The sequence below is a fragment of the Cuculus canorus genome, chromosome 4 (genome assembly GCF_017976375.1).
Source record: "Cuculus canorus isolate bCucCan1 chromosome 4, bCucCan1.pri, whole genome shotgun sequence".
Taxonomy (NCBI): Eukaryota; Metazoa; Chordata; class Aves; order Cuculiformes; family Cuculidae; genus Cuculus; species Cuculus canorus.
This window is the reverse complement of record NC_071404.1, coordinates 31,023,302-31,037,855: the sequence shown is the minus strand read 5'-3', so window position 1 is coordinate 31,037,855 and position 14,554 is coordinate 31,023,302.

The window sequence follows — 14,554 nt, the reverse complement described above, 5'->3', positions numbered from 1 at the left end:
ATTCTAGGAAACTGCATTGCTGCTACCTGGGCAGGTTTGCATATAAAGGTCTTATTCCTACAAAGCTCACACAAAGTTCTTTGCAGAATGATCACATTTTACTCGTTTTCCAAGTCTTTTCTATGGCAGTATTGGTAGAAATACTGTCACTTGGGGGCTTAAGCCAAAGAGGGTCTGATACCTGACGTGACCAGGTATCTTCAGTTTCCATATCTAGGAAACGTATACTCACAAAACTATTATCTTGTAATAGCCTAAATGTCCTATTGTGGCAGAAATGTGGCAGAAATACCATTGTACTAAAATATTAATATTGTGGAAAGACAAAAAATCTGCTCATTTCTGTGTTCTGTACGTCAGGCAACATACCTCCTTGTAGAAATATCTACCCTACGCTTCTGAAAAGGCCTGTATGTAGGCCTGAACCGATAAAAGGATCATCTGTCTAATAGTATAGTTGTTAATGTCAGACTCAACTATTGTCAAAATATGGTAGATACAGTGCCAGTCAAAGTTTGTCTGCCTTGCACAATGTCATTTGCACTGGCCAGAAGGTGTTACAACAGTGCATCTAAAACTGTAGAAACACACAGCAGATAGTACTGAGTCAAAGCAGTATTTGGTCTCACCCTTTATGACTATTTGATTTTCCTCCACAGTCAATACATTGTAAAAACTCTGCAAATAAGGATTAGCTTTGCTTCCAAATGTGTACGTTTTTACATTCTATGTCAATATGCACATTTTGATAACATAAATCTATCATGGGCATTGCCTGATGATGAGTAGCACTGAAACTATATAATTTTTTTCACGGGCCAGTTTTCTTTCTCTGCTGTTTATATTATCTTCTCCAAGAGATTTGTTTACAGCCTCTGTACTAGTGACTCCTCAGACTCAGCCTTTGCCTCAGGCCATTCATTTCTTTATACAGTTAAAACATTTATCTATCTGTCTCTTTGCTGATATATCGTTGGTAGCTCAAATTCAGGCAGACAGAACTTTTTATTATGAGTGTTAACCTTAATATTTGTCATGGATTTTCCTACCATTATTTAGGACTACCACTCTTCGGCTTACCTGTGAACACATTCAAAACTTGTACATTATAGAAAAGAAGCACAGCTGTATATTTTTTCTTCCACTATCTAGGTTCCTGATACATCTTTTATGCCTCAAAAGAAAAAAAAAAAAATCTTCTTTTAATTCATATATCTTCAAGTCTGTCTTGACTTGAAGATTTTTTTCTTATGATTGTTTTCCTCAATAACCTTCCTGATTGCTTCATTAACATTCCCAAATTTCTGTTTTCAGAGCTCTTCACCTTTGAAGGTCTTAATTCACTGTTTTCAGCAACCCATTTTCCATTGGATCCGTTTCCTTTCCATGCTTTACAGACACTGATATAAACTTTTTTTCATCCCCCTGCACTGGTCTCTTGTTTTTCCTTCTCATTCCCAATAATTCGGGGGGGGGAGGGGGGGAGGTGTAGTGTGTCTCAATTTCAGATAATAACAGTCATTGTAGATTATTAACTAAGTTCTCTTATTACTTTTCCCAAGGAAATTTCAGGTGCAAGTCTGGAACGATGTCTGAGGATTCTATGCTGCTTAACTTCGCTCTCTCAAATTTCTCTTCAGTACTCACTGTTTTTATCAGACAATGCTGCTTTCGTAAATCCAAAATTAAATTTTCAAGGTGAAAGTTAAATGCTTAATAAAAACATTAGCGAAGAGAACATAAATATGTGTATTTCTTCTGGCAATTGTCATTCTTCATGCAAAGTCTCAGTATTCAGAGTAATTTAGGAAGTATTTTGGAATTTTATGTTCCCTGATACTTAGTGCCAAATACTTATTACCAAATGCTATATAGAGATAATGTGACCTTTAGATTTTTCAGCTGACAAAGATAAATTTGACTTTTGTCACTTACATAGGAATAAACAGTCATTGTCTACAGAATGGTGTAAGTCTAGGTTTTGCCCAAGCTGATTCCTATTCCACTATGCTATAATTTTTGAGGAAAAAAGACATCTTGATTTTGAATCTCCTTTGCTATCACAGTGCCTACCAAATTTTGTCAATGCTTAATGAATGCTTCTACTCAAAATGGACCTTATCTCTAGCCTGAATTTTAATTCCATAAATCTTCATTGAATCTTGACTTCTAGTAAAATGCATTCTTTTGATCGGTTTTAATTTTCAATTCGTCACACTGCAGTTAGTAACTTTTCCATGTTCTATTTTTGTCCAAACAACCTAACTTGATTGAGACTTTGCTGTTTTCCCCACCAGTCCTTTGTCTGTCTTCCCTAAAGATTCCTCTATCATACTTACTAATTTTGGAAAGTTCTGTCGCCAACTAAAAAGGTGATGTAAGATTTCAGGTTGTTATTCAAGATGAGTGAGATCTTTCCTTTCTGGCTTTAGGTCTGACCTTGGGAGATGGATACATACCTGGATTCTTGACGCAACAGCACACCAGTGTTTTGGCTGTATTCAGCACTTGTCTGATTTGTACATCTAAGGAGATTTGCTGTTCAGGTTTATAAATCCTAATCTCCATATCCTGTTCAAACTCTCTACTCCTTTCCCCCTTTTTGACTTTTAAGGTATTACTTTGCATTTTCTGTACAAAACATATACACTTTTTGCCTGGTTCCAAGTTACTAAATGATTCTGATGGCACTGTAATTGATTTTTGAGGTCTAAGGGAAGCAAAGTTGTGTCATCATATGTTCAGAGACTAATTTGTTGTTCTGCTGGTAGGCGTGTTCCCATAAGGCAGAAGTTTAGAATCACTTGCACAGAACAGCTGTTAAAGATAAATGATTCCACTACTTTCCTTTGTGGATCTTCTTATTTTGTACCACAAACACCTTTTTTTTATTTACTTTGCAATATGAGGAAATATTTTAGTCTGTATTGTGGTAAAAAAATCATCTATACATTTTCATTTTCCTCATGAAAATGGTTATCTTATTGTCTCTTTTATCACATTTTTGTTTCCTCTGCACACCAGATTCCACATGCATGCTTGGTTTCTCACACAACTTTCTCTTGAGACAGGAACCAGAAATCTTTCAAGCCTGTTTTGTAGATGTGATTGTTCTGGTTTTTAGTTTAAACTTATTCTGGTAGGTATAATGAAGAGGCTGAACCATACTTCTCTCAGCCAATGGTTCTGGCTTTGTCCTTCAATAGTTCTTAAACATTCTTTTTGCATCCCACCTGTTTGACAGTCATCTTAACAGAGATATCTCAATGTATTCACACTGAGCATCCCAAAATATTTGACGATATGCAGTATTCATAACTCAATTCAGAGTGGCTCAGACCTGTTACAGCAAGGCAGATAAACCTTTTGTCTGAAGGAGATGCATTCACCAGCATTATAACTTTTTGAGATAAGGAGGTCAGGCTACCAGCTTTCTTGGGAATAACCCCAGTCTTCATACCCAATCTTCATACTTGCATTACCATATTAATAAAAAATAATGTCTAGTTTGAATCCATGCTTTAAATGCAAGAGATTATCTTTTAATATGCCAGACTGTAAGGGCAAATATAAAAGAAATTAAAGTTTTTTTCCATTGTAGCAGCCAAACTTCATTTTATGGAAGCTTTTTGAAGTGCCAATCCCTAATAATACTGAAGGGAAACCAGTAAAATGACTCTTGAAAATTATCAAGAGAATCCACTGGGGCATTCAAAAAGTCCCTTTTCAGTGAATTCAGGCCCTCAGAAGAAAATAATCATTCTCCCATGTCTGCCTTTCACAGCATGGTGACAGAGAGAACTGCTTGTTAAGTATTGATAAAGGTGGAAAATTTCTGACACTAGCAACCTTAGTGAAAAGTGCATACACTGAATAAACTTTTGCAGGAAACCAAAATAGTTGAGAGAGTTCAGAGAAGGATTTTTGACAAAGGATTGATCAAAATACAAAGCAGGCTGCATTAAGCTCTTCTGGGAATGCTGAAGTCTGAGAGCTACAATGTGCACTGATAGAATGTGCCAAGAAGGACATTTGAAGAGTCTGGATATTTTTTTAAGGGGAGGCATAATAATGTAATTCAACCTTTGGCATTTGATGCAGGCATTTTTCTAGACAGAAGCATTCGAGTTTCTTGGCATTCTATACACTCAACAAACATTCAAAACCAGCAGCATTTACAGATATTTTTATTCTACACTTCTGCATTTTAGCTTTTTGAACAACATAGTCTATTGAAGTTGTGCGCGTGTGACAATATATATACATTCGATATCAGCCCTACACGCAACCATTCCTGCAGTGCTTTTTGAGTATTTTGGACAAGTTTCTGTGTGTAGGAGCTCAGGGATCACTAGAATTAGAAATGATTGTGGTTTAAAAGTCCATTTTGACCTGTACAAGCAAGGCTCATGCAAGCTGAAGACAGACCACAAGCTGTGGTATTATTCAGGGAGAAAATTCTATTTTTCCTTGAAATAGCCTCCTAAATGAGGAGAAAGGAGAAATGTCTGAAGATGTGCATCACATACTTGCAAAGATCAGGAAAGATCTGAGGTTGGCAAGACTAGGACTTGTGTGAAGCAGAAAGAAAAGGTTGCAGCAGTCCTACTAGAAGAGAAAATAGAGCAAACTCTCATCCCAGGTCTTTCACTAGGTTTGACACTTAGCCAAAGTCCACTTGCTGGGCTGCAGGCTGAGCTGCTCTTTTCTCAGCCCTCTCTTCTGTTGCCCATTGCACATTGCCCAGTGCCTCCGGCAGCAGGCTCTGTCAGCAGCTGGCTCCCTCAGTTGTGTGCCGAAGGCTGGGGTCCTTTTCCCAGCTGCTGGGCTCCCAGGCTTGCCTGCCACTGAGTTGGTGATGCTCTGTGTTTCCAGGCTCCAATGGTTTCAACTTCCACAGTTATCAAAGACTATAATTACTACATATTAAATCTACCTACAAGTTAGTTGCTTCATTTATCTTCAGAATCAGTTGATTGCATTGAGTGTTAGTAAATGGTAATTGTTCAGGTGATGCATGAACTGCAAAAAATACTCAAATATTTTTCAATATTTTCTTGCCTCTTATTTGTTGGGACATTTTCATGCATATGCTCAGCACTGACAAACCATCAGTCATAATTCTGTATACCATTTTACGTGCTGCATTTAGAGAAAAGTAGTATCCATTTGGATACAAAAATGAGCAGATATGAGCACTCATGAAGAATTTGTGGAAACATTTTATGTGTGTGACCTGAGTCAGTTATGGAGTCTCCATAGCTGGTGGTGTTTCAAAACAATTTAGTGACCACAGGTTAGACTAGATAACTTCTCCTTCAGCTGAAATGATCCTGTATAAAGTGTTAGAAAATTAAGATGTCGTTGCTCTTATCATTACCAATAAAAAAAACCAACAAAGCAGGCATTTTTAAGTCCTATAAATATTGTTACTGAAAGATTCCACAAAGACACAATGATTTTTTTTTTTTTAATTTCTTCTCAACAAGCTCTTACGTGTGAATTCTCCCTTATCCAGTTAGAATAGTTCAGCTATTACTTCACTGTTAATACTTCACTGTTAGGCATCCAATTTGTGAGTATTTGTCTAGAAAGCTATTTACCGGTGCTGGTGATTTGTTTCCGGGAGGAAAATGGCACTACACCGTGTAATGAGCATTTGCAAGAATGTTGCAGTTTTGAGGCAGGAATGGGGGAGACTCACAGACATGAAGCCACCTGAGCATCTCCTAGGAAGGCTTATGTTCCTGCTGCCGGCATAAGGAGCGTAACACAAAGTGTTATGCGAGGATGTAAAATGAGGCGCTTCACGTGCTCAGTGTTGAGCTGTTAGGAGACTGGCCATCAAGAGCATGAGATGAAGGAAAAGAAAGCTAATGTTCACGCACATCTTCCAAGTTGTCTCATTCTCCTCAGCCACAGCTGGGGATCTGTGATGGTGTTTAAAGTACAATCGAAGACAGTAAACACATTTGGCTCACAGCCTGGACTCCCCAGGCTCTAGGATATAGAGCCTTGATTGTTGGTGTGTGCAAGCATAATGGCTTCGAAGTTCCTAAGCAAAGAATATGACATGAAAGTAAATGCATGCAAAATACTGTGGGGCCAACTTCGGTGTGTGTTTTACAGAATGATCAGGGGTAAGTGACTCTAGCAAAAGTCTCTACAACCTCTCCTTTATGGGCGTGTTCAAATCAATGTCTTTGATTTTTGTGTTAATATATATGCAAAGGTGCTTTGTTCCTCATGCTGCATCCAGTCCTTTTTCTATAGCTTGTGCTGGTTGTAGTGTCTTCAGAGAGGTTCTTGAGGGTTAATCCTAGCACAGTTGAGTAGTTATTTGTTCCTGAAAAATGGTAATAGAAAGGCATTGTCAAGAGAATGGAGGCTAGAGAAACTAGAAGTGAGAGGCACAATTAGGCAAAATAGCATCACAAAACTGCAAAGTATTCAGGGAATGTTAGCTATCCTCAGGGAAGTAGATTTTTGTGTGCAAGTCTTGCTTTACCAGGCATTCTCAAATCAGACAGATAGCTTATTTCTGTGCAGTGAACCTAACACAGTAATACATGGCAGTTCATCTTTTCAGGTACATTAGCCCTTTAGAAGACTACGTAATACTTCTGGTCCCTGAATTAATGAAAAACAAAATCTGGAAAAAGAGACCTCTGTCTTTTTATGTGCACTATTCTTTTGCAAATGAAAGTTCTTAAAACTCTTTTTGGGAGGGAAAAGGGTTAGGGTTGGTTCTGCAGATCCAATTAGTTCACTGTTTCAGCAACTACTTCTTAAAAATTGAAAGTGACACAGAAATAGCTTCAGTTGTTCTTAGATACTTGTTTTCCTACTTTTTCTTCAGAGTCCAAAAGACTGCCTGAAACAAGCAAATCTTCATTAGTTTCTCACATTGAATAATAAGATCATATATCTCAGAGTCTCCTGTTAAATTTTGAAATCGTTTTTCTTTAAGAATATAATAGTAATCACATCCTCATTAGATCTGTTTATCTACACAGTCTATAATGGATCTCAAGTTCTTTGTACCTAATGTAAAGAAATTTTGTCATTTAGTCACTTGCAGCTATCTTTTGGCCATTTGTTAGATAACTATAAAAATGTGGCTACACTGTGGAGGGGAAAAAAAGGCAGTAAAGCCATTGATTCTAAAAGCAACAGCAGCAGTCTGTTATGTGCTGCTTACAAGACCTGAGGTGCTTTTACATCATTGCTTCTGTCTGATACTACTGCAAAGACAGAAGAAAAATACTGTGATGGTACTTATTTTAAATGTGTGTTACTTAGTTTTAGAGGTACTATCTTGTAAGTATAGCAGAAACACAGACAGTACTTCTGAATATCTTTTTTTCTTCAGTTGCCTCCAGGCTCTCTACTTCTTTGAAAATGCAAAATGTTGCTGACACAGGGCTTTTCTGCAAAAAGAACCAATACGGAAATTCATATTTTAGATAAAAAATGTTCTGGAAAAATCTTTGGCAAGAAAAGAGTTTGATCTTTACCTTAAAGCTTAATTTCCATGTATAGAGATTAAATCCAAACAAAATTAACCTTCATTTCATTTGACTTTAATTTAGTCGTAAGCATAATTGGTGAAAGTATAATCTATTTAAATTTAATTTTATTTATAAACCTTTTACTTAAAGGATAAGGGCAGAAAATTCACCAGAGAACGAAAATTATATGTCCTCTTGTTGTGATTTGAGCTAAAGTAGAGTCATTTTTTTAACTTCAGCTAGATCTAGTCTAAGTAACTTCATTTTTTTAAAGTTAACTGCATGCTTGTCAAACAGTGTTTCTGTCTCGAAGTGATAACATGGGCACTTATGCAGAAAGACTGTTGCTTATACTTATTCCTATAGTAACTCAGGCCATCCTGGAATTAGTGGAGTACTGTAAGTCAAAGAGGCAAAAAAGGTCACACCTGCACAGAGGAGTGGACAGAACAGGTGACCCTAAACTGACCAGCAAAAGCATATTACATCCCATATATGTCATACCTGGCATAAAACCGAGACATCACAAGGATCTAACTCTCTTCTTCGACGGCAGATGTCCAGTGAGGACCCCGTCTGTCTGTTTGCCCCGATCCCAGATTCATGCATTCCTGAACTCAGTTCCTGATCCGAGTTCCCCCCTAGCCTCGGAGCCTTTTCCTCGACTCTGCTCTGCAGCATTTGTGGTGGTGTATAGTCATCAAGGGGTGGGGGCATGATTTCATATATTTATATCCATTATTGTTATTATTATAATAGTAAAGATGTAGTTTTAGTTTTGCAATCCATAAGTCTTTTCCTCTCATTTTCCTTTCCCCTTTCCCTGAGAGTTGGGGAGGGGTAAAGGGAATTGGGAGTCCAGCTGCTCAGTTTTAGCTGCCAAAATTGGCCAGGCTAGGGGTAAACTGTGACATATTTAATGTCCTAAGATGTCCTTCAATTCAGCAAATCTCCTGAGATTATAAACTTAAGTGGTTAAATCTGAGTTTTTTTCAGAGATTCTTCAATATTTCTCTTCAATTCTTTTCTTTCAGTATTCTTATAGATAAAACAACAGAATAAAAACAGTATTTCTGCATTTAATCATTGCATCTGTAATTGGTGAATGCAGTCAGTTTGTAAACTCCTGGAAGAATGTCAGAAGGCTTAAAAGAACTTGATCTTTTGTACAAAGCTTAATAGTGCTCTGCGTTTAACATTGCCAAGGGAAATGTCACGTCTTTATCTGTACTTACACAAATAGGCAGTTAAAAGACTCTTTTAACAATCAAATTGCTCTTATTTACTGCATATTTATATTCTATTACAGTGGTAATACCTGATTGCTATTTCTCTGGGATTTTTTTCTTCCTTTTCACCATCCAGAAGGAACATAGTCAGAAATTTTTCATATAAAATGAGGATGTATTCTGGAAATATTCAAAAATTAATTGAACATATCTTCTATTCTCATCACAAGGAATAGAATCTCTGGGAGGAGATTTTCTGGGTCTTCAGAACATGGCAATTGGTTTCCACATCACATACATCTATATATACATATAAATATTTTATATAAAACACAGTATTTTCAGGGGAGAGGAATGTTCTCAACCTAATTTGTTAATCATTTGAGTACTAACTCAATTCTAACGCTTCTTAAAGGTACGGGCAATTTTATAGAGTCCTTTTTAAGAAACTTTTCCTGGATTTCTTTATATGTGTAAAAAAGCTAGGTCATATTCATCATAGCTGATATTTGACATGTTGACTTTGTGCTGTGATATCTCAGTAACTCAGCAGGGGCAAATGAGTGGCTGGGTGAGACCATAACTTTCCCCACACTGTTCTACTCTCTACAGCATTATCCATACAGCAAAGACAATCTTAATATCCATCCTCCGATAAGATTATAAAGCTGGTTAAATTCATCACCTTAGCAGAAGTAAAGAAAAAAAGATCATATCCTCAACTATTCAGTATTGATCTGTTATCAACAGAATATAATGCTGCAACTTTTTTAATGTTCAGAGTTGCAGTGAAGTTTTTCTCCTGGGTAAGGATTCAGTAGGCAATGTCTGTAAAATGCTGACTGAGGTTTCCTTGTCCCCATCTTCAACCTGAGGTGGTATCTTTAATAGGGATGGTCCATGCCTATCTCTCACAAGCTCATTAATCTACCTGTGTAGAGCCAGGGATGCCCTGTCATTGCATAGCCCTTTAGCCTTTCTCCAGCTTTTCCTCCTCTTTAGCTGTTCAGCTGTCAAACTACTGCCTGATAAACTATTGCTCAGATTGATCACGAATGCGAACAAGAAACAAATAAGCAGAAATCCTTGGCCTTTGAAACAAATGAGTATCATCTGCCAAGAGGATCTGGCTCTAGTTGCAGTGTTCTATCCTCTGTCCATTTTCCAGTTAGCTCCACAGAAGTAACTAGGTTTGGACTAAGCATTTAGATTTTTGAAAACAATAAATTCTCTACATGTGCCCTATTTTTTTGAGGTGTTTCTGTATAAACATGCAAGTACATAGTATGTGACAGCTTTTTATCTCTGCTGTGTGAGTAAGAAACACACCTGTGTGGCGTTGGCGCTGTTTAGAACAGGGGCACTTTTTTTACAGTAGACTGTTGTCAGCCAGTAAATTTTATTTGAACCAAATGTGATTTCACATGCTTTCCTTTAGTGATTTTATATTTTTATATGTCTGTCATTGCTCACACAAATAAAGGGAACACGTAAGATATGGTAGGCCCAGGACCACAGAAGTTAAATACTGCTGCCTTTTTACAGAATTTTGGTTGAAATTGTGTGGTTTAAAGAAATTTACCAAGTGAGGTAGTTGAGTAACCTTGTTCTAAAGGCTGTGGTCTATGTAGGTGAATAAAGTACTTAGACACATAAAGTGAAAAGAAATTCTTGGCTCCAGTTATTTGTTCAGGCAGAGCTGCACTCCTTTAATCTAACTCTAAAATAAATATTATTAGAAAACAAACAAAATGGAGCAAAAAAAACCACCAACAAATCCAAACAGCCAGCAACCTTTAGTAAGTTCTTTTGCCAAAAAGAAAAATGAAGAAGAAAGCCAAACCTCTTCTCTCTGTGCAATAAAGAGAGAGACAGGAACATAAGGCCTCACAAGGCATTTCTCACTCTCCTGTAGAATTACACTGAAAGGAAAATATCACTGAGCAGTAGGGGAAACACATAATTCATGTAGAAGGGAACATTAGTTGTAATCTTTTCTTCCTAATGAAATTTGTATAGCAGAAATCATGAGTGCTGCATTAAGATTGTAGAGATTTCTACTAGAAATTATCTAAACTGTATTGAGACTTTCTATTTTCCTCCATTTCAGATCCTGTCCAAGCACCAGCTCTTTCTCCAACAGAGAACTAGCCATTCTCTGACACTGAAGCATCTTATGGGATTGCAATGGAAAGTCAAAACCGGTTTAAGGTAGCCCTTCTGTTCCTCAGGTATGTTTTCCTTATATCCACAGGTATTCAAGTCATGAAAAATAACTTCTTGCATAGGATCAGTATGGTTTGTTAGAGAGTTGCTGCTAAATTATCTCACATACAGTAATATTAGCTCTCATCTAATCTAGCAGATATTATACTGATTACAAATTAAATGAAGTCCCTGGTAATTCTTCCTTCCGGCTTCCCCTACGCTATATGCTTCCTCCTATTTTTCTGGTTAATGAAAACTCCTTTGTCATCTCTCTTTATTTTGTTCCACAAATAAAGACAGGGAGCATCCTGTCCCTCTTCGCACTGCCCACACTACAGTCCCGTCCTGAGCAGTCTTGGTTCACCTCTTAAAAAGTGAACGTGAATTCCACAAAAAGCTGTTGATCTGATTTTGATTTTGCAAATTATTCATTATTTTACAAAGCTAGATCATTGTTTTCAACAACATGAACACTGGAAGACTTTCTCGTACGATTTTATGTCATGTGCTGGATCAGGAGAGCACAACTATAATTATGCCAACTTCATAGAACTCAAGGCCATGCTTTTTATTAATAATGGCCAATTGAATTAGAAACTATGGAATTCTTTAAATGTTCATTACCTAGCTATCTTTAACTTCTTGCTGAGCAGAGGGTTGGTTTTTTTGGGGTTGGGTTTTTGGTATTTTTTTGCAAAAGAAGATGCAGTTTAGTTCCTGTATGGCAGTTTACTGGACAATATGGGCCACATTATGTTTACAGCTTGTCTCAAGTGTCTTCTTGTGTACATATTAACACTTAAGTATACTTCCTTAAGTTTGGTCATATCTATACAGTTTCAAAATACAAATGCATATATGAATATCTAGTGCTTTATGTATGTGATTTTAAATATCTGCATGCCACTTCCCTTCAAGGTCTAAACATTTGAAGGCAAATATTAGCTTAGCACTAACATAAAGACAGAAGCGCCTTTAAAGAAACTCATGCATCTGTCCTTATGAATAGGATAATCAATTGACCTAAATTTTCTAGCCTACGTGGCCTGATCTCTAAAATTATTCTGAACCTTAGAAGTCCATAGGACAGATATTCCTGTAATAAGAAAAGAAAGACTATTCTGTAAGTACTGGTGTTCATAGGGAAAAAAATATAAGGCAGGCTGATCTGGTTGTTTTGCACACTCCTATTTCACAGGAGATAGCTACGAATGTAAGACCCACATTAGGGAGTTAGAGTGATAATAGATGGCAGGAAGATATGACTCCAGTGGGAGATAAATAACTACAACAACAAAGTGTTCAAATGGGAAATAACAAAGTCTGTTGCCCTTGATGCAGTGCAGATAGCTTGAAATTATCTTAATTTGATTTTGCCTATGAAACACACAGCATGCCAACCTACTCGAGTTCACTCCCTATTCAGTATTGTTGATTTCAAATAAATTGTTTGTGGTGTAATGCTGTGCCAAATATTACTAAATGCATTCTATTTTTTTTCAAATGTATAAGTCAATATTCAGTGCTGTTCAGGTAATGTGTATTTAAGTAGTTATGAAAATGCTTAGGGACAGGAACTGTCCTTTTGAATTTTACTTGTCTGTAATTAGAGTGCAGTAGAGCTTTGACCAACATTGAGACCAATAGAAATAAGCAATCCAAATAAAATCATGAATAATTTAGGGATATATCATGAAGAATGTAGAGGGATAAAAGAATAGCTGATTGTTCTTGGTAATGTTGTACTGTACACAAGTGTTGATCTTGACATGTTTCTACAATCTCTTGCTATCTTTACTGTTACGCCAACTATATGTACTATAAACAGTTTCCATGGTTTGTCCTAATCTACAGAAGTTTGATCTGTTCATATTAAGGCAAAAAAATACTATACATATATTGTGTGTGTGTATATATATATGTAAAAGAACTTGGTTTAATTTCACAACAATAGAGATTTTAGCACCTGTTGAACATGTTTTGTTTGTAATGCTTTTTTTTATTGCTTTGTTTTATTCAGATAAGAATGATCACGGTGCAGAAATTACTGTAAATAATGCATTGTCTTTCTGCATATAGACAAGAACAGAACACCAGGTGAAGTGTTTGAAACAGTATATTTACTAAGTAGTTCTGGCTGATTGCATTTCTTCTTATTTTATTTCGATTTCCACTCAACAATGTGAATGGACAAAGAGAGTCTGACGGACAAAAAAGGAAACTAAAGAGAGAAAGTGTCAAAGATAATAATATTGGACTAATGTGTTGTCAGCTGAGAAACTAAGACAAAGAAGGTTATATTACTACTTTTAGTGTTATTATTATTGTTATATGTGACAGATTCATCTGATTCAGATTAAATTTATTTGATCAGCAGGTGATTTTAAAAAGATACTGTCATTCATTACTCATTTTATAAAAGGTTGTCTTGATCCAGTAGTGGAAAATAGTATAAAAGCCAGAGCACATAAGCAATCTGTCACTCCATAGTATCACTTTTTGCTACTGATAAGATTATTCTGCAGAAATATGACTAACATAAATTAGAAATCTGCAAAGTAGGTAACTCTTAAGAGAAAACCATCATCATGGTTATATTTAGCATTCTTTGGGGAGAGAAACTTTTTTAGTGTCCTAGTCGTGCTAGTTTAAATCATAAGGGAAACACTTCTTTAATTAAGCATATGTACTATAAAAGGGAAATATATCTTACATCATTGAGCTATTGAGCAGCTCTTCTTTTCAACGTGAAACGTGTTCATTCCAGCACAGGTCAGCAATCAGCTGTCAAATCTTTCAACACTTCTCTGCAGGAATGGTCTGTGTATTTCTAGTTCTGGAAGATTCAAATTGGTCACTGGTAGAAATTTCTGGTATTACTTGAAATTCATTTAATTAAATGAATTCTGCATTCCTGACTGTGAATGCAGACAGGCAAGACCAGTGCCAACATTAATTTATCTTTATATATAAGCAGAATGCCATGGAAGGCCAATTTACCCAGTCTATCTCCCAGAGAGCACACAATTGTCACCGTTATTTCTAGCAAGTTCTTTTCATAGTCTAGTTTAAGAGATGATATTGTACTTTATCATTGACAGTGTGATAGGAAGGTGTGACTCGTGCATATCTAAGGCTTTCCTTAATTTGCTTTATTTTACATCAGCAACCACAAATCAGATAATTGCTGCCTTATTTGCATAGAACTCTGTTATTGCTAGTGAAGAAACTGAATGTTAATCCTGGATTTGAAAAGAAACTTGGCTAAAGCTATACCTTTCAAATAGTCCAGAAGAAAATGACTGTAAACTAAAAATCCTTGTTTGCCATCACAGTTTCAGTGCTTTTGAGGTCTTACCGACATCCTCTCAAAGAGGACAGAAAAAGAAGATTTAAGCATCCTGAAGATAAATCAAGTAAAAAGTATTCAGTCAAGTTCAGCATGTAAATAGTACGAAATATTTTTTTTTTCTCTCCAAATGTTCTTTCCCCTTTTAGTCAGGACTCCACTAGATTTCCTGAAACTCATCCAAATCACGTTGTTCACAATTTTCCCTCTAACAATTTCTTTTTATTATTTAGCCATTTTTTCACTCTCTGCATTAT